A 20,579-nucleotide genomic window follows, 5' to 3' on the forward strand; every position below is an offset into this window, starting at 1 on the left:
AAAACCCAAGTAAATTTTGTCTTTACATAAAAATACAGTAATGTCTTTTCAATTTAGAAAAAAGTAAAGACTTTAATGTACACGCTGTCTTTTAAGCAGAATATTGATGTTGGATGACGGGGAGCTCATCTCAACGGGGATATGTGTATGCACAGTCGCGTGGTGGAGCTCCACTCGACGGGTAGCTCATCTCGTCGGGACACCACCATTGCTAAGCTAATGCTAATGGAATTGGTAGCTGGCCTGACACTAAACTTGTCTGGAGTGCCCGTTTTGTCTAATTCCATTGAACTCAGAAGCTGCTCTAGCTTACAGACATGGCTCTCACCCTTTCTGTCAACATCACACAAGATTAATGTAGAGCATAATGTAATGTAAATTGTGCACCAGAAAATCCAAACATGTAGAAAAAGCTAGCGTAAGCTAACTGCTAACGAAAATGCTAACCACTCCCAAAATTTACACGAGTAAAATAATAAGCTAAAATCCGCAGCTGTTGCACTTAAAAACTAACAGAAATGTTAGACAGGTAGCAGAAATAAAAGAAACGATTACAACCTTGTATTAATTAGAAAAGCGCCATTCAATCGGGTCACCAAGTAAGCAGTCCGTCTGGGAAAATGTTGCCAGATCAGTGTTGCCATAGTTTTTTCTTTTCTGCATTCTGCCACAAACAGGTGCTTTTAATTTTACACATCCACAAACACAGACAAAGCGGAAGACATAAAACACACTACCTATCTCACTCATGGTAACGGAAGCATGACACTTAGCTAAACTGATTAAAGCAATTGAACTACAAAAACAAAATAAATCATTAACACTACCAACACTGTTAAACTAACATGAACCACAATAACATTTAAAACCCCAAAACCACAAACTCCCATGGTGCATTGCAGCACAATGTCCATTTTTCACTGCTGTTAGCTAATATCACTAATTTCTCTAAAAAATATTAGTCCTATTAACATTTTTGCAGCATTCATCCTTGACCCAAAATATATACTCAACAAAAATATAAACGCAACACTTTTGGTTTTGCTCCCATTTTGTATGAGATGAACTCAAAGATCTAAAACTTTTTCCACATACACAATATCACCATTTCCCTCAAATATTGTTCACAAACCAGTCTAAATCTGTGATAGTGAGCACTTCTCCTTTGCTGAGATAATCCATCCCACCTCACAGGTGTGCCATATCAAGATGCTGATTAGACATCATGATTAGTGCACAGGTGTGCCTTAGACTGCCCACAATAAAAGGCCACTCTGGAAGTTGCAGTTTTGTTTTATTGGGGGGGGATACCAGTCAGTATCTGGTGTGACCACCATTTGCCTCATGCAGTGCAACACATCTCCTTCGCATCATCCATGAAGAGAACACCTCTCCAACGTGCCAAACGCCAGCGAATGTGAGCATTTGCCCACTCACGTTGGTTACGACGACGAACTGGAGTCAGGTCAAGACCCCGATGAGGACGACGAGCATGCAGATGAGCTTCCCAGAGACGGTTTGTGACAGTTTGTGCAGAAATTCTTTGGTTATGCAAACCGATTGTTCCAGCAGCTGTCCGAGTGGCTGGTATCAGACGATCTTGGAGGTGAACATGCTGGATGTGGAGGTCCTGGGCTGGTGTGGTTACACGTGGTCTGCGGTTGTGAGGCTGGTTGGATGTACTGCCAAATTCTCTGAAACGACTTTGGAGACGGCTTATGGTAGAGACATGAACATTCAATACACGAGCAACAGCTCTGGTTGACATTCCTGGTGTCAGCATGCCAATTGCACGCTCCCTCAAATCTTGCGACATCTGTGGCATTGTGCTGTGTGATAAAACTGCACCTTTCAGAGTGGCCTTTTATTGTGGGCAGTCTAAGGCACACCTGTGCACTAATCATGGTGTCTAATCAGCATCTTGATATGGCACACCTGTGAGGTGGGATGGATTATCTCAGCAAAGGAGAAGTGCTCACTATCACAGATTTAGACTGGTTTGTGAACAATATTTGAGAGAAATGGTGATATTGTGTATGTAGAAAAAGTTTTAGATCTTTGAGTTCATCTCATACAAAATGGGAGCAAAACCAAAAGTGTTGCGTTTATATTTTTGTTGAGTGTATAAACATACTAAACTGCAAATGTCAGCTCTCCCCAGTTTCTCTGTGATTGAAGCCAAACACACACGCAGGCATACAAACACATAGAGGCCACTTGGCTATTATAATATAGATAAAAAGAAATTGCCATCTGCATTTAATCCTTCTTTATTACAGTTAGACACAATCCAACCACTACGAGCAGCGGACAGCCACAGTCCAGTGTACAGGATCCAACTCCACACATATCTCAGCATACCTTAACCCAGCCACTACACCCTATTACTGAGGTGGGCTCTATTACTGAGGTATTACCTAGATTTACAGAATTTGAGAGTATCTCTCTAGGCATGCTGTCGAAACTCATAATGTCAACAAAAAGCACAACCTGCTTATTTGATCCTATACCAACAAAACTGTTTAAGGACCTGTGGCCCAGTCTTGGGCTGACTGTGCTGGAAAATATTAATCTTTGTTTTACTTCTGGATCTGTTCCTAAATGTTTCAAATCTGCAGCAATGGTGATTAAACCATTACTTAAGAAACCTAATCTTGACCCTAGTGTACTGAAAAACTATTGGCCATTATCAAATCTATCATTTTGCTCTAAAATTCAGGAAAAAGTGGTTTCACGGCAGCTCGTGGATTATCTTACTGAGAATAATCACTTTGAGCCACTGCAGTCTGTGTTTAGAAAATATACCACAGAGAAGGCGCTCACTAAATGCAACAGATTCAGACATCATTATGGTTCTTGTGCTGTTAGATGTCAGTGCTGCATTTGATGCCGTGGATCATCATATTCTACTTGATAGGCTGGAAAATCATTTTGGGATTACTGGGAGTGCCCTTGCATGGTTGACATCATACTTGACCAGTCGTTCTCACTGTGTTCTGTACAGTAACACTACCTCTAACCTTAGTGGCATGAAATGTGGGGTTCCACGGGGGTCCGTCTTAGGCCCTCTGCTTTTCTCCCTTTATATAGAACCTCTTGGGCACATATTGCGGCACCTTGGGATTACCTTTCATTGCTATGCTGATGATACTCAGTTATACATTCCGGTAAATGCTGGTCATCTCATCCACATAAAATCCTTAGAAGACTGCCTTGCATCAGTGAGAAGCTGAATGTCGAGAAACTTCCTACTTTTAAACTCTCATAAGTGTTGTGTGGGCCGCCAGAAGAGGAGGTACTGCTGGCCCACCACCACCAGAGGGCACCCTGCCTGGAGTGCGGGCTCCAGGCACCAGAGGGCGCTGCCGCCTAACAGGAGTAGCCGGGGTGACAGCTGACGCTCATCACCTATGACAGCTGTCACCACTCATCTGATCAGCATCAGTATATCAGCAAGACGTCATCTCCACCTCTTTGCCGAGATATCGCTCTACCAAGGAGGTAACGTACTCAGCCAATTGTGTTATCGTCTGACAATAATACTTTGTTGCTTGTGTGTAGGACAGCTGGAGACTGTATTGGACTTTATTGGATAAGTACTCACATTCCTACACTACAGTATTTTTCTGACGAGAGGTGGAGGTGGTGTTTCCACCCTACGTGCTGCTGGGTGCAGACGCACCCACATCTGACTGTTTCTGTTCCTCGCCAGCAGTACCGGATCCGACGAGCGGAGGCAGTGGCCACCTGGGAGTTCGGGACTTGGCGGCTCCAGTATTCCCGGGGTTCGGTGGCGGAGGAGATCGGGTGGTTCCGGTTCGACTTGAACAGATGTCTCCTATCTTCGAGCCTGCCCACACGACACCGTTGGAATTCGGCTTATACTTGGACATTGTAATCAGTTGTGTTTGTTGTGCGTGTTTCACAACAGTAAAGCATTGTTATTTGACTTCCTCCATTGTCCGTTCATTTGCGCCCCCTGTTGTGGGTCCGTGTTCCTACACTTTCCCAACAATAAGACTGAAATGATGGTTCTTGGTCCAATGAGACATCGGCACCAATTTGACCAATTAATGCTTAGCCTTGGCTTGTGTGTCATACACACGGACAAAGTGAGGAAACTTGGGGTAATTTTTAATCCTACGTTGTCCTTTGGCCTCCACATTAGAAATATTACAAGGACTGCTTTCTTCCACTTGCGAAATATGGCCAAGATTCATCCCATCCTGTCTATGGCTGATGCTGAGACCCTGAGCCATGTGTTTATTTCTTATAGATTGGACTACTGCAATGTTTTATTTTCTGGTTTACCGCAGTCTAGCATTAGGGGTCTCCAATTGGTTCAAAATGCTGCTGCCAGACTTTTGACACGAAGCAGAAAGTTTGACCACATTACAACCATTTTGGCATGCCTTCACTGGCTTCCTGTCCCAGTGAGATCAGATTTTATGGTTCTGCTACTTGTCTATAAAACTGTTCACGGACTGGCACCTCCCTACCTAGCTGACCTAATTAAACCTTATGTACCGGCCCGGGCTTTGCGTTCTCAGAGTGCAGGATTACTTTGTGTCCCTAGGGTGAATACGTAAGACGTCTGCGGGTCACAGAGCTTTCTCTTATCATGCTCCTGTTCTGTGGAATGATCTCCTTGCGTCAATAAAACAGTCAGATTCTGTGGAGGCTTTCAAGTCCAGACTTAAGATGCACTTATTTTCCCTTTCGTATGGCTAGCATATTGGCATAGTATATTTCTACGCTTTTCACTCTTTTAATTCATTTTATTAGGAAATGGAGCGTGCAGTGGCCTCAACTTTACCTAAATTCTGGGTCTTTTAGTGAAGCTCAGGGCTAGTGGCCGGTGATCACCTTAGTATTTCCTGTTTTTCTTGTTTAATGCTGACAAATTATACTGTATTTCTTGTCTTTCTGATGGTTGATTCAGTTTTTTTCTCTCTGTTTAAGGTGCAGCTCCATCCAGAGATGAGTGTGGAAATTGTGCTGGAGACCCTCCTGTCCTGTACACCAACAGCGTTTCCTGTATATTCGTTTTGAGAATTGTTCTGTAAAATATGTCTGTAGCATGGCCCAAGCAGAGGGTCACCCCTTTGAGTCTGGTCTGCTTGAGGTTTCTTCCTCAGAGGGACTTTTTCCTTACCACTGTTGCTCTGGGGGTTAGTAAGGTTAGACCTTACTTGTGTGAAGCGCCTTGAGGCAACTAAGTTGTGATTTGGCGCAATATAAATGAAACTGAAACATGCAAACTTCACACAGCCTGATGTTCTGCCTGATGTTCTGTAGCAGACATTGCCCAACCTTAATACAAACTATGTTTGCTGCCTGCCAATGAAACTTTCACAGCCCCGGACTTGGCTACATGAAAAGTGGTAGTTTACTCTAAAAAGCATTTTAATTATTAACAAATTATAAGAATTACCAAATACACAGTAAGGTTCTCCTTTAAAAAAAAGTGATATGCATTGTTGTTGGAGATGATTTACAATATAGACAAAGTGTGTTATTTAACTTTTCTCCATAGAAAAATTTTACACAAACCAAACAAAAACTAAAATCACAATATGCTATAATATCAAACTGCAATGCTTGTACAATAAATTTTTTTTTTTTAAGAATCATAATTTGCTTACTCCAATTAAGGGTCACGGAGGGCTGGAACCAATTCCAACAGTCATGGGGCATAAGGCACGGTACGCCCTGGACAGGACGCCGGTCTGTCGCAGGGCCACATATGGACAGACAAACACAGCTACGGTCAATTTAAATAGTCTAGTTCACCTAACCTGCATTGCCCGATCCCAGATAAGCTGTTGAAGATGAGTGAGTGAGTGATATGCATATAATCAGCACCCAAGTATCGTGATACATATTGCATCCGGAGCCCAACTTAATAATGTGCAAGACAATCTGTGCAGGTGTAAATTGTTGTATTTTTGTTTGTTTTTAATTGATAGGACCATCAAAATGATTGTATGGGAAACTGGTCAACATTCATCTGCAACTGTGCTGTACTGCACAGGACTGCATGACTTTAGGTCTAATTTACAAACACGCTGAGATTTGAGAACACAAGCCTGATGTATATTCACATTTTACATGGGCACTAAGACACTTACAAAACTTCAAAATTGTGTGTACATATATGTGCATCATCACCCTGGCCTCCATTGGATCAGACAGAGTCTAGGTCTATATAAGGACATCAGCACTGGGCCTCATCATTACTCACATGGACAGAGGAAGACAAAAAAGAAATGCAGCCAGAAGGACAGGGGAACAGAAAGGCTCACACCAGACAACTGCGACCTGATCGTCAAACAAATATAAATTTATACAAAGATGTCAAAGTTATGTCTTTGCTATGTGGAGATTCGCCTCTGAGTTTCTCTGAGTAGAATAGGTGCATATTATTGTGAAGCATTTTGTAACATGTACGATGCAATATTTGTGTGTCTGAGTCAGCAGCTCTTTGGCAAGAATCAGTCAAGGTCATGATGTGCCAAATCCAAAGAAAAACTTTATATCCCGTCAAACTAATTCAGAATTAGCAGGAATCACACAGAATCCACCAGAATGCAAAAATAAAATCAAAAGTTGTGCCACATTCGGAAGGAACTTCTGAACAGACAGAAGTTTCTTACAGTTTTGTAAGAATGCCGTTTGAATACACAGAATGTGCTCCAAACCCGAGTCGAATTATACATGCACATTCCATGTGTCTTAGCTTTCGAATGCAGTTCAAATGTAGTTGGAACACAGTAGGAATACCTAGAATGCTGTTAGAATGCAGTAAGAATATTAAAGCCCTGCACATTCTTTCTACACACATAGAAAGAATGTGCAGGAACCATGCCAGAGACGGCAAATATTGCCATAATCGGGCACAGTCGGGAGGGAAAGAGGCGTGGTCAGCAGTGTCAGAACACATACAGATTACCTCGTCCAAACCTGCACGATGGCAGCCATAGTGCCTGTAGACAACAGGTAGATGACACAGACTGCTGTCAGACGGCCATAAAAGGCGCTGAAGACTGCCCGATGTCCAATCGTCTGGATGGCAAACACGGGACCGGAGTGGGAGGGAGTGCTGTGTTCCTCCCTTTGCACAGTTCCTGCTGGTACTGAACATTGCAGTACAACCAATGTATGGAACGGTTGGGGACATTACTCTAAGTGGCACGTGCAGGTCATACCAGCAGACTTTGCCGTGCCAGATCCTTCTCGAGGTTCCCTTGTACGCACTCAAATTGTTTTGGATCCTGTTTTGCTGCCATCAGAATATGTAAATTGCGGTCAGATGGCGCTCAGACTGCACATGGACCGCTGTTAGATAAGTGTCCCATCTTGATGGCACCCGGAGGGTTTTGAACATGTGCAACATACTCGGTACCGCCAGCCAATTGGGACCAACTGTGTGGTCTCTCGCAGATGGCTGTCAGAACACTTTCAAACTGCAACTTGACACTTTTCGGATGTGGGCCTCATTCTGGTTATGTGTGATGGGGGTATAAGAATGCACTTTGAATGCCGTATGAGTGCGGTTCGACTGCCAAATGAAGTCTGGCTGGAAGGCAATCGAGATGCACTCGAGGTGCATTACAGCTCATTTGGGCACATTCGGGGCATTCTGGCAGGATTTTAAGTGGCTGGCCATTTCTGTATTCCCCGAACGCAATCAGAATGTTTTAAATGTTTAGGGAATATTTAGAATGCAGTCAGAATACACTTTGAATGCCGTTCCATAGTTCTCCACATCGACTGCACCTCAAATGTTTTGAGCATGAGCAAAATATTTGGGCCAGCCACAGGAATGGGTCCGAGTGTTTGGAATGCACTCAGAGGTTTTAGAATGCATTTAGACTGCTTCGGAATATACAATGGATTTCCATCCGGATGACATTCCGCCTCTAGTGTGGCGAGGGTATTAGGAACATGTTTAGATGAACAAGTGTGCATCAAACATCCCAAAGACCTCAATCATCCAGATATTTTCAGCTCTTTCCATTGTTTGCTTCACCTAGGACTGATTTTAAGGTATTTTAAAGGATTCCCGTGTATCACATAATACAGTGGTGCAGACAGGATCATCTTTTCTTTTTTAATCAAAGCCTTCCTGTTAGTGCAAGTAAGGCTGTGCCTGACACAATCCGACACACACCAGGTTTAACAGAGGGCTGAATGCAGTAACAAGGTCATAAAATTATACAGTTGAGAGTTTTATGCACAAGCCTTAAAGTATGTCTTGTTGGTGATACGTGTCCTACATCAGCACAAGATCAGAGTTAAAATAACACAGCGACAGCCCAGATGTCTGCATTCAAAACTGAACTGGAGCTTTCTAGAACACTCTGATTAAACTGACCCAGCTCCGCCGTGGTCCTGTAGAACAGATGCAGGTTTTACCAGAGCGACTGAGAGGAGGATTCCTCTGAGGCCGGCTGAGGCCACTCTACACTGAGAGATAGCTGTAGGCCTGACCTCAGCTTATCAAAAGTTAATTTGCATTTAATTAGAAAGTGGAACGGTGTTGGCAGTGCAGTAAAAATATTGTGTAATTTCTGATTATACACCTCCTCTTCCTCCACCAGTGCTTTCACTCCTGTTATATGGCTGGGGGGGCCTGGCTGCCTTTTTGTTTCTGTCCTTTGTTTCTCCTTCCAGGTGGTTTGCATTTGGGACTGAGTGGCTGTGTTGCTGAGGTTATCAGGACCTCACCCTGATCACCTGCGGCTCGTCAGGACTCACAGCTGAGGTGCATCTATATGGATTGGAACATGGTGGCATTTAAGACTGGAGTATACAGTGTGTATTTGCCAGAGACTCGACCTTGTGACCAGACGGGTCGTCTCGGGAGCCATCTCATCATCAGTGGATGCAGAGAACGTCCAGGGTTTGATGCACGGTCTGTGAAAGAGGAGGGGGTGAGGTCTCACGCTCGTCAGCACACTTCCTGAGGTACGTTAGATTTTGTGACTAACATTTATACAGTCAGTAAATGTGGTGTCCCTCACACCTTTTTATATTGAGCTGTATGTTAGTCATGTATCGGCTTCCACTGCAGTGGAGTTTTGTGAACTGGATGTTCCATGCCTGCAGGTTGGGAAGCTGATTAGTAATCAAGCCAGGAAGTGTTTGCTGTTTGTGTACACCTTTAAGTGTTCTCTCTGTGTGTAGAGTGTGGACTCACATAATGGTTCCTTCTTTCACAGACTCGGTTTGTTGCGGCCACCTGGGGGGTGTCGGCGGGGTCCTTGGGTCCGAACAGCTTCTGGCTCCGGACCGTTAGCGCTGCTGGGAGCGCACCACGCCAGACCGCACTTTCTTTTGTATATTTTGTATCACTGTTATGTATTAAATTCAGTTAGCCTTTGTACCGTGCTCTGCTTATTTCATACTGGGTCCTTCAAACGCTGGTCGGTTCTCCGAGCTGCGTCCGACACATAACAACTCCATTAGTTTCATGTCTCTGACTCTTTTTCTTGATCTATTCTGTCACCTCTGTTTCCCAGCTGATGGCCTACTTTTCAAACACTGCAAAAACTCTGCTTGGATTTTTAGTGGAACTCTATTTCAACTTCCAGTCATCAAAGAACAGGCTCTTGATTGTCCAGCCATAAAATGGTAAATGGACAGCCGTTACATAGTGCTTTTCCATCTATATCAGAAACTCAAAGCACTTTACAATGATGGGTCACATTCACTCATTCATACACACACGGCTGCAAGGCACTAACTACACACAAGGAGCAACTTTGAGATTAAGGACCTTACCCAAGGGCCCTTAATGATTTTTAGGCCAAACAAGGGTTTGAACCAAGGATCCTCTGGTCTCAAGCCCAATGCTTAACCACTAGACCATCACCTCCCAGAAATATAAGCGTAAAGACATCTGGTAATCAGGTTACAATCCTTCCTGTTACATCAACGATAATGTCTCCAAATCTATCAAAGAATTTGTTCTCAACATAAAAAAGTAAAAAATAATCAAAACCAGGTCAGATTTGGGGGCAAGTGATGGTGGTGCAGCTACAGCACTCATCGAGAGGCACAGCTTCATTGACCATCGTCCTTGCAGACCTGTGGTGAAACTATATGTTCATGAAAGTAACCATCCCTCTGACAGAGTCAGGCATTACATGGGGGCCGCCTGGCCTGCTACAGTCACAGGCATCCTCACCAACGAGACACCTGCATACTGCAGGGCTGTGAAGTGAAAATTGTGAAATCCGAGGAACATTTGCAGGTGGTCAAGACGGGGTTTAGGGCCCGCGGGGCCCCAGAAACCAAATTAATTTTGTATCTATTGACACATTTTCAGCATCTCCTGGAAGAAAAAACATCTCAAAAGAAGTGAATATTTGAATGATCCTAGATTCAACCTTTCATTTGAACCACCAATGATAATGCTGAAATAGAATATGACATGTAAGTAGGACCTGGAATGATATTGCTTTTAATTGCAAACCAAATTTTGCATTAACTCAGAACAATTAAACTAAATGAAATTCATGAAGACTGAAAAGACTGTTACAGCATTTCAAAAACCACAGCTAAAGCTCAGAATATTTTCAAAATCAGGGTAAAATATCAAAAACATACCTTATAGTAGTAAAAAGTCACATATTCTCATGTAAATTCCTGTAAATCCACTCAAACCCACAGTGTCTTTTTCCCATGAAAAAAGTCTACATTAATAAAAACTCATTTACATTCTTGTGTAAATTCATGTAAATCCATTCAAAGCCAGTGTCTTTTTTCCAACGAAAGAATATCTCGATGAAAAATAAAAAAAGTCACATAATCTTGTCCTGTTTTAACAGCATGTTTATTTTCCAGAGTGAAAAATTCTTACCGTGTTTCCTGATGTCACAGTTCACTTTTCCCGTTTATCTTTCAGATGTGTTCATGAAGCCAGCGACAATTCCACGGATTCTTGTCCTTATCAAACTTTTTCAAACCGTCTTTCTTACCATCTTCTCTCTGTCTGATGTCACTCTGTGACACAAGACAGGCTGCAAAATTCTTCTTTTAGAAACTTGAGAGCTCTAAAAGTTTGCGATGTCCACATGCTCCGTTTAGCATAAACGTCTTACACGAGTCACATAGTATTACCGCAGCAACCAACCAGTCCCGCTTTACGACAGCTGTCGCAACAGCTACGCTTTGAGTGGCATTTAACCTCTGCAAAGTTCCACGGATCCGAGGACACAGATTTGTATCTGTAACACACAGATCAGCGTCTGCGGACTTATGAAACTTGCACGATGTCGTAAAAAAAAAAAAAAAAAAAAAAGGAAACGCTTTGCAATAGGCATTTTAAAAACTCAGTGATGATCACAATTACAGAGCACAACATTAACACCACCCCCCCCTCTCCTCCCCATGATGAAATCTGCGGAATTCCTTGGATCCGCTAAGTTTTCACAGCCCTGATACTGGATTGTTCTCAGCAAAACATGCCAGAAGGCCACACTGTCATAGCTGATATTTAGTCACATGCATGTAGAATTACACTGAAATTCAATGATGTCACAACAATGTCCACTGAGGTAACAGAAAAATATAACAACTTCTACATAAAAAGTCACTAAAGTTTAAACTGATCACATTTGTGTATCGCGGGGTCAAGATTATTTTTGTAGTTGAAATGAAACAATCAAGACGTATTTGTAGTGTAGACATTCATCTTAAAGCAGAGCTGAAACTTTGTGTTCTCTGGACCAATCCACAGTGGCCGACAGCTCCGGCAAGAATCACAAAGCACCACAGCCGCCAAAGACACTGGACCAGCACCCAGAAATACCAGGAGGCAAAAAGTGACCCCAGACCAGCCACCCAACAAGAGGATTCACCCAATCACCTGCAGGTGGGTTTTTTTGTTCATCCTTAGATTATAACAGCAGCCTGTGATAATTTTTGCTGCCACTACTCTGGAGTCTACATGTATTTCTGCGACTTAAAAGTACTACATTTTAACAACTGATATTTCATGCATCTGTCCAAAAACAATATGTACACACCATATTGTGACCATATATTTCTATTTGGTTCACTTTATTCAATATAATTTATTTTATTTATATGGCACCAAATCCCAACAACACTGCCTCAAGGTGCTTGGCAGGAGCAAGGTCCAACCTTACCAAGCCCACTGAGCAAGCACACAGGTGACCATGGTCAGGAAAAACTCCCTCTGGTGTTACTGAGGAAGAAACCTCAAGCAGACTAGACTCAAAGGGGTGACCCACTGCTTGGGCCATTCTAACAGTCGGAGTACTTTCACAAAAAGGTAATCATGATTTTAGAACAAGCCCTTGTGTATTGCAGTTTCAGATGTTGACATCTCAAACCTCAGGTAATGAGAGAAGAAGTTATTTTTTAGGTCAGTGTGTGTCTGATTGTGATTTCAGGAACACATACAAAAAGAAGAGGTGGCAAAAGGAAAAACTATTTACTCAAATTTTAATGCAATAATTTAGAAATTTAGTATAAATTGGTTCATCAAATGAATCAGCAGTCACCTCTATTTATGATGACTATGAGTTTGTTTATGTGAAAATAAACATCCTCATGACCTCATCTTTTAGTTTGTAGTTTTGTGTGCTGCCAATTTTACATAAAGTGCACAACAGTGACTCAGAAACATTTTTGTAACCGGAAGGTTGACAGAAAATCATCTTTGGTAACCTGAAGTTCCACCTCTCTAGCCCTTGTGGCTTGTCAGTGAAGAATTCTTTGGTTGATGAAGCTGCACCATTCCCAGCCCCTGTCACCATTAGGACAGCTGTTTTAAAACATACAACTGTGGAAACTACATCACTGCTCATCCCATTAAAGTAGACCTGCATTGAAATAAATGCAGTCAGATCTTTGGACCAAAAAATGACTTATATTTACACATAAGATCCTTGTGAATGTAGTAAAGTAAATCTGCAAGCCCAGATCTGTCATTCAACAGAGAAATCTTCATTTAAAAATGAGAAATTTACAGCTAAAATTTAGCCCTCTGCAAAACTGTCAGCACATCCGGGACGCTGCCGAGAGGTCAGGGAGAAGACCCTATCCCAGCATGCATTGCGCACGCCAACTGTAATTCGTGGATTTACGTCAGTTTGCATCTGCACCTTTTTGTTGTCTTATACGGAAGGATCTACTTTTTTAAAAACTTCATATTGTCTTGCGGTACGCTTGGTGAGTACACCTTTCTTTTATTTGTGCTTGAAAATTATTTTTGGGGACTTTTTCATACGCCCGTTTGACTGAGTGGTGTCGCATTGAAAATCTACTGTCTTTCGCCTCCGGTGTTACTGTCGCGGGGTACGGATGCGGGACCCGCAAAGAATTCAAGTCATTAAAAAGATATAAACCTCTCTCAGCGGCCACAGAGCTCTGCGGCTCCGATTACCGAGACGTGCGGCACTGCGGATTTTGCCGCAAGAAGTCTGTCCTTGCGAGCAACAGGTGTCAACGGGCGCTCCGCATCAAAACGGCAAGCGTAGTCTCTGGACTTGTGCCAAGTTGGCTGCACCTCCATTCAGTAGACAGAGCTGTGTCTGCAGCTGCACAGCAGACACGGGGGTGTGAGTGGCCCGCGGCGGAATTTAACGAGCGCATGCACTCGGTAAGCGCATCAGAGGCAGAGAGAGAGAGGCGTCGGGGAAGAATGGCGCCCGCTGTCGATGTCGCCGCTGATCTGAGCATGCAGAGCTGTATCTGGCATTCATTGCAGCTTACTTTTGGATGTTGAAACCAGGATGTGTATAACAGTAACATTACTAACAGATAAAATCAATTTTAATGCGGGATCGGACTGAAGGCGGGAGCGCGTTGTCTTGTCCCTGACGTCATGGAAATGATCCGGATGTACAAACTGTTTTCGTGGAGGACAAAATTTTAGCTGCAAATTTGTCATTTTTAAATGAAGATTTATCCGCTGAATTACAAATTTGGGCTTACAGATTTACTTTACTGCATTCACAAGGGTCTTATAAATACATATCAGCTATTTCTTTCTGAAATCTGACCACATTTATTTCAATGCAGGTCTACTTTAAAAGACCACCGTGAGGATCTGCCGGGAACACATGACCACCACATGACATTATGACAACTAATCCTCTAACAGTTGTCCTTTGACATCCAACAATATTATTTTCTTTGTGCACTACTGATCTTATCTGCATGACTCTCTGTGAATGCAGATATTTTCTTTTGTCCTTTTCATCAAATTCTCTCCCTGATCTCACTTTCCCTCTTTAGGAGGGAGCTAAAGGATGGAATCAGTAATTAGCAATAATATTTTGCCCGGTTAGGAAACGTCATGTCGCTGTCCATGAAGGGACATTTTCGTTTAGTGTGCAGCATTGGGACTGCGCTCTCTAGTTCTTATATACAGCCCCATGACTGCACACCAGGTTCGGATTATGACTGAGACTATTTAAACCCAGACTTTATGTTCTTTAATTGCAAGATACGACTATAGACTTTCACGTCTGTTTTCTGTTGCCTTGCTTAACCGTTTGCCTCGCCAGCCTGCAAGCCTCGTCCATGCACCAGACGGAGATCAGTGGGTTTTACCTGACTTCTGCACTGTGACCTTGAATGTGTCTCCAGCTGTGCGCTCAGATGCCGAAGCACCCTGCAGCTTAAGCTGAAGTAACACTGGCCTTCCCTTGTAATTCCTGCATTAGAACAAACTGTCTTCTCCTCATGTTCCAGAAGCTCCCAGTACTGCCCCCGTGCGGACCTGGACCCTGGTACTGGCTACTTGCACCGCTACATCACTTTGGGAACTCTTCAGCTCCTGGCGTGGAGCGCACCTCGACCATACGCCAGTTAAGTTCTCCTCCTTCTCTGTGAGATTCCATTCTAACTAACCCCAGCTTGTGACTGTGCTTTGATCAAAGAACTATTCAAGAACTCTGTTTATAAACTGCATGAACTGTGATATCAAACAATTGAGAACCCTGCCCAGCTGTATCAAGTCCTGTTTGATTGGAGCTGTGCTTCAACATGCAGCACTTGACCTTTGACCTTGGAGACCACTTATGAACTATGAACAATTGCTGAACAGTGAAGAACATTATTTCTATGAACTCTGTGACATCCTGTGTTCAACCCTTTTATGAACAGAAACTGTCTGGTGCTCAGCATTACGAGTGCATTCCACTCACCCTGTATGTGTCTTCTTCCATAGTTCATGGTTGCTGAAGTAGCATCCCACCTGGCCCTGGTCACTGACTCCTTTGTGCCTTTATTCCTTCAAGCCTGGCTCGGAAAACTGCAGCTCCCTAATTTCACCATTAGGAGGCGGGCCACCCTCCATACTGCAGAACCCCAGCTCAGCGTTCCTAATTTATTGTTAATAATAAATATTATTTTCCTGTTGAACACTTCTCTGTGTCCAGCTCCCTGCATTTTGGTCCACAGCCTGAAACGGTTCGGTTCCACCCGAACCCCTAACCATAACAAGAAGGCTGCAACTAACGAGTGTTTTCATAATAGATTAATCCATCAATTACTTTTTTGATTAATTGATTGGTTGTCAGAAAATGGTGAAAATGTCAGTTTGCTACCAGATAGGAGTACATTAACTAATAAAACAAGACAGAAAATATTCACATTTAAGAAGCTGAATTCAGAGAATTTCGATTTTCTTTAATGTATACAATGATTAAATAGTTGTCGGCTCATGTAACAGCTGATTATTAGCCGATTAATTGTTGCAGCTCTACTTTGTGGCATTCAGCCTCCATAACTGCAAAGTGCAGAGTGAAGAACACGACTCTTAAAAAAGCAACTGTTGCTTGGCTACACCTGGCACTAATACCAGACACATGCAGGTCGACCACAAACTCAACTGAGGTACGTGAACTAACAGAGATGCAGCGTGCTTGTGATGTGGTACTCTGCCTGACACACATTCCGAACCACTCACTGACGTCAAAGTGTTACACTGAAGACACACAACTGCAAATACAATCACCTTCAGCACACGTGATCATGTTTCTTGAAAGGCATGTGAACAGACAACACATGAATTCCAGGAGGTGGATGCTTCCTTCTCCAAGGCCTGAAACGCTGATGTGGGGTAATGACATATTTTTACAAAAGGAAGCTGTTGAAATTCTGTCCAACTACAAATACTTGATACAATACAATGACAGAGGACGCAAAATAACGACAGCACTGATGTGTTTTTAGTATAATGTAATCAACTTCATATTTCACAATCAGTTCACATTAAGGATCAGATGAACCTGCAGGCTAAAGGTCAGTGGTAGAAAAAAAAAACAAGGTTGGGCAGACATAAAGAGCCCTCTGCTGACGATCACACAGTCTAAAGTACATGCTGAAAGTGTGCCTGGGGTGTGTCCAGGTTGATACAGGAGAAAAACTGCAACCAAGTTACTCAGAGTAACTTGTGCCCCGTTTACACTGGACTGAGACCTATAAAAGACCTACAAGATCATAACATGTTGTCAACTCTCACAAGTCTTGGCTGGTCTCCATTGTGATTTGTTATTTGCATTTACACCAAGCTTGCATTGTGATTGAATTGTACAAGTGAAAAATACATTAATATCCACGACCACTGATGCAACCCCATACAGATTCAACGTCGACTACATCGGAGGCTGCCGACAGGCCCACAGCTACGTCAGAGGCTGCCAACAGACCCTCGGCTACAATGGAGACCACCACCAGGTACACAGCTACATCAGAGGCTGCCAACAGGCCTGTGGCTATAATGGAGACCACCACTAGGCCCATGGCTATACCGGAGACGGCCACCAGGCCCGTGGCTACATCGGAGGCTGGCAACAGGCCAGCAGCTATACTGGAGACCGCCAACAGGCCCGCGGCTACATCAGAGACCGCCACTAGGCCCACAATTACAGCGGCAGCAATCTCCAGGACCGGGGTCACAGCATTGGCTACCACCAGGCCCCAGGCTACAGTATCGGCTGCCAGTTTGTCATCCGTGCAGGCAGCTGGGACGTCATATGCTAAGCTAATAGCGAGCCTTCGTAAGCTAGCTTTCGGTGTTTGGGACTGTAGTAGTGTGATTTGCTTTTAATCAAGATCTTAAGGAATTAAACGAGTCCATGAATATGATGTCTATGGAAATGGCATCTTTGACGAAGAAAAGCCACATCATCACAGAACTGTTGGAAGAAGTCAAACAGCTAAAACAACAGAATTCTGAACAAGAACAGAAAATTTTATATCTGGAAAATCGGGTGTCCGACTTGGAACAGTATTCTTGAATGAACGATGTCATTATCTCTGGACTAAAAATCTTTTTTCACAGGCTGTGAAAGGCTGACGGGAGTTAGTGCTGAGGATGGTGGACATGAGGAAACTACGGAGGAACAGGTGACTGCATTCCTTCATAGTAAACATACTGACATTAATAATGAAAATATCAAAGCATGTCACACTCTGCCAACTTGGTCTCAGAAGGATGACATCTATTCCAGTTATTATCATCCATTTTGCAAACAGAAGGCACAAAGTTGAATTACTTAAACAGGGAAGAAAGATGAAAGGCATAAATATTTATATAAATGGGCATCTTACTAAGGGTAATGTGGACATCACCAGGAAAGCCAGGCTGCTTAAGAAACAGGGTACGAGGTCTGCGAGAAAAATAACGTACCTTTTTATTTTTTTCAAAAACTATATGGATTTGAATCACATGCGATTACATCAGCCAACCTTGAACCCTCGTGCGCATGCGTGAGTTTTGTCACGCCTGTCGGTTACGTCATTCGCCTGTGGGCAGGCTTTGAGTGAGGAGTGCTCCACCCCTCCCGTCGGAATCCCTTTGTCTGACAACTTCCTGAGAGACTGGTGCTTTGCTTTATCAAAATTTTTTCAGAACCTGTAAGGCAGATCGAAGTGGACCCCATTCGAGAAATTCAGCTGGTTTTCGGTGAAAATTTTAATGGCTGATGAGAGATTATGGAGTCTTACTGTTGCTTTAAGGACTTCCCACGGAGCGGGACGTCGCGCCGCGCTCTGAGGCGCCGTCGTCAGCCTGTTTTGAGCTGAAAACCTCCAAATTTAAACCTCTGTTGACCCAGGACGTCGTGAGAGAACAGAAAAGTTTCAGAAGAGCTCGGGATCAGCAGTTTATCCACTGTTAAAGGAGATTTTGTAATGAAAGACGTGCGAACGGATTGGCGTGTCGGCAGGCAGCCGGCGCAGCGCGCCGCCACAGGAAAAACACCTCCATGTTGATAACCATTTGTAAAAACAAGGCGGCTTTTGATGGCTTTCAGTAGAGTGAGTATCTGAGAAATTGTTTAACAGCTGGACATGTTCCAACTTGTCCTTAAGGCTTCCAACGGAGGTGTTTTTCCTGTGGCGGCACGCCGCGCCGGCTGCCTTCCGACGCGCCAATCCGTCCGCACGTCTTTCATTCAAAATCTCCTTTAACAGTGGAATGTCCGGATAAACTGCTGATGCCGAGTGTTGTGTGGGCCGCCAGAAGAGGAGGTACTGCTGGACAACGCCAGAGGGCGCCCTGCCTGTAGTCGGGTTTCAGGCACCAGAGGGCGCAGTTACCACCCAGGAGCCAGGATTGACAGCTGTCAGCAATCATCATCACTGCACCATAAAAGCCTGGAGGAGACACCACATCTCTGCCGAGATATCAGCTTACCACTCAGGTAACCTCTCAGCCGTTTTCTGTGCCGCATGCACATAAGTGTTTTCTGAATGTTTTTGCAGTAGTAACCTTCTGTAACTTGCAGCTTAGAGCTGGTTGGTGAGAATTTGGAGGAGTAGGCGAATCCACTCCTAAATTCTTAGTTGTTACATTAGGTACTGCACGGATTGTGTTTCCTGCTACCTTGGAGTGGAGGACTGTGTCCACTCGGGAAGGAACTGTGAGTTTGCTGACTGCTTACTGGGTGTCCACACACCCACCCTTAACCTGTTTTTGTTCCTGCCAGCAATACTGGATCTGACAGCTGGAAGCAGAGGCCACCTGGGGACTCGGGACTTGGCGGCTTCGGTATACTGCAGGTCTTCGTTGGCGGCGGAACCTTGTGGGCCCTGGCTCTTCTCTGGATAGGCGTCTCCTACCCTCGGGTCTGCCCACACGTCACTTATTGTATTTTGTGTTTGACTGTCTAAAAGCAGTATTCGACCTGTTGTGCACATTTGCCGCAATAAATTGTATTTATTGGATTATCTATTGACCGTTCATTTGCGTCCCCTGTTGTGGGTCTGTGCATTACACTTTCCCCAACACTTCTCTGTTCTCTCACGACGTCCTGGGTCAACAGAGGCTTAAATTTGGAGGTTTTCAGCTCGAAACAGGCTGATGACGGCGCCTCAGAGCGCGGCGTGACGTCCCGCTCCATGGGAAGTCCTTAAAGCGACAGTAAGACTCCATAATCTCTCATCAGCCGTTAAAATTTTCACAGAAAACCAGCTGAATTTCTCGAATGGTGTCAACTTCGATCTGCCTCACAGGTTCTGAAAAAATTTTGATAAAGCAAAGCGCCAGTCTCTCAGGAAGTTGTCAGACAAAGGGATTCCGACGGGAGGGGTGGACCACTCCTCACTCAAAGCCTGCCCACAGGTGAATGACGTAACCGACAGGCGTGAAAAAAACTCTTGCATGCCCACGAGGGTTCAAGCTTGTCTGATGTAATCGCACGTGATTCAAATCCATATAGTTTTTGAAAAAAATAAAAAGGTCCGATACTTTTCTCACAGACCTCGTAAGATCCATTCAGTTTGGGTCACAAACTGTAAGGTTTTATCAAACAAAAGGACGCACCTGAAAATGCCAAAGGTCTGTGCATTAGGAGCATGAATCAGAAAAGTTTGAATGAGGATGAAAAGGAGGATTGTGCAGGCTTTGTGTTGTGTATTCATGTTTTGTTTTGTTTTTTTCATTGACTGGTCACTCATTCCATGTCTGGTATCAATGTATTGTTAAACAAGTATTTGTGTGGAACAAAATTCATACTTGGATCCTATTCTGCTAGAAAACAACATCCATATAATGGCTGTGTCTGTCACACACTTGGATGAAATTATAGGTGTATTTATACATTTGTGGATTTACTGATTTTATGATGGCAACTGTCGTTTTTCAGTCTAACTCTGCACAGGAGCTCAATCTGAAAGTTTTTGATTATACTGAACACAAATTTCATAACATGCAATATGATAATGATGCAGATTGTTTTTTTTCCTCTAACATTAGTCATCATTGTAAATATTTTACTGAGGAACAATTTAAGGAGTACTCTATGATAGATGCGACATTTTCAATCAAACATTTTAACAGTAGAAGTCTCACTACCAATATTTGAAAAATTCAAGACTGTTTAAAGAGTTCTAATAAATATTTTTCAGTTATTGCAATTACAGAGACATGTTTAAGGTAGAGTCCTTTGATTGAGGAAAGTAACGTCAACTCAGAACATGGCGCCATTTTGGTTCCAACTGCGCTGAACTACTGAATGAACCTTTTATGTTTTCCTGTTAAAAGGGAGTTTTTCCTTCCCACTGTAGCCAAGTGCTTGCTCACAGGGGGT

The 20,579-nt window shown here is 43.4% G+C and overlaps 1 protein-coding gene across 1 annotated transcript in view; it reads right to left on the reverse strand.

The window, feature by feature from the left end:
• Positions 1 to 20,579, reverse strand: part of LOC117523759 (inositol polyphosphate-5-phosphatase A-like) — a 640,661-nt gene that overhangs the window by 490,060 nt on the left and 130,022 nt on the right. The gene's annotated exons all lie outside the window — the stretch shown is intronic.

Source organism: Thalassophryne amazonica, chromosome 13 (genome assembly GCF_902500255.1).
Source record: "Thalassophryne amazonica chromosome 13, fThaAma1.1, whole genome shotgun sequence".
Lineage (NCBI taxonomy): Eukaryota > Metazoa > Chordata > Actinopteri > Batrachoidiformes > Batrachoididae > Thalassophryne > Thalassophryne amazonica.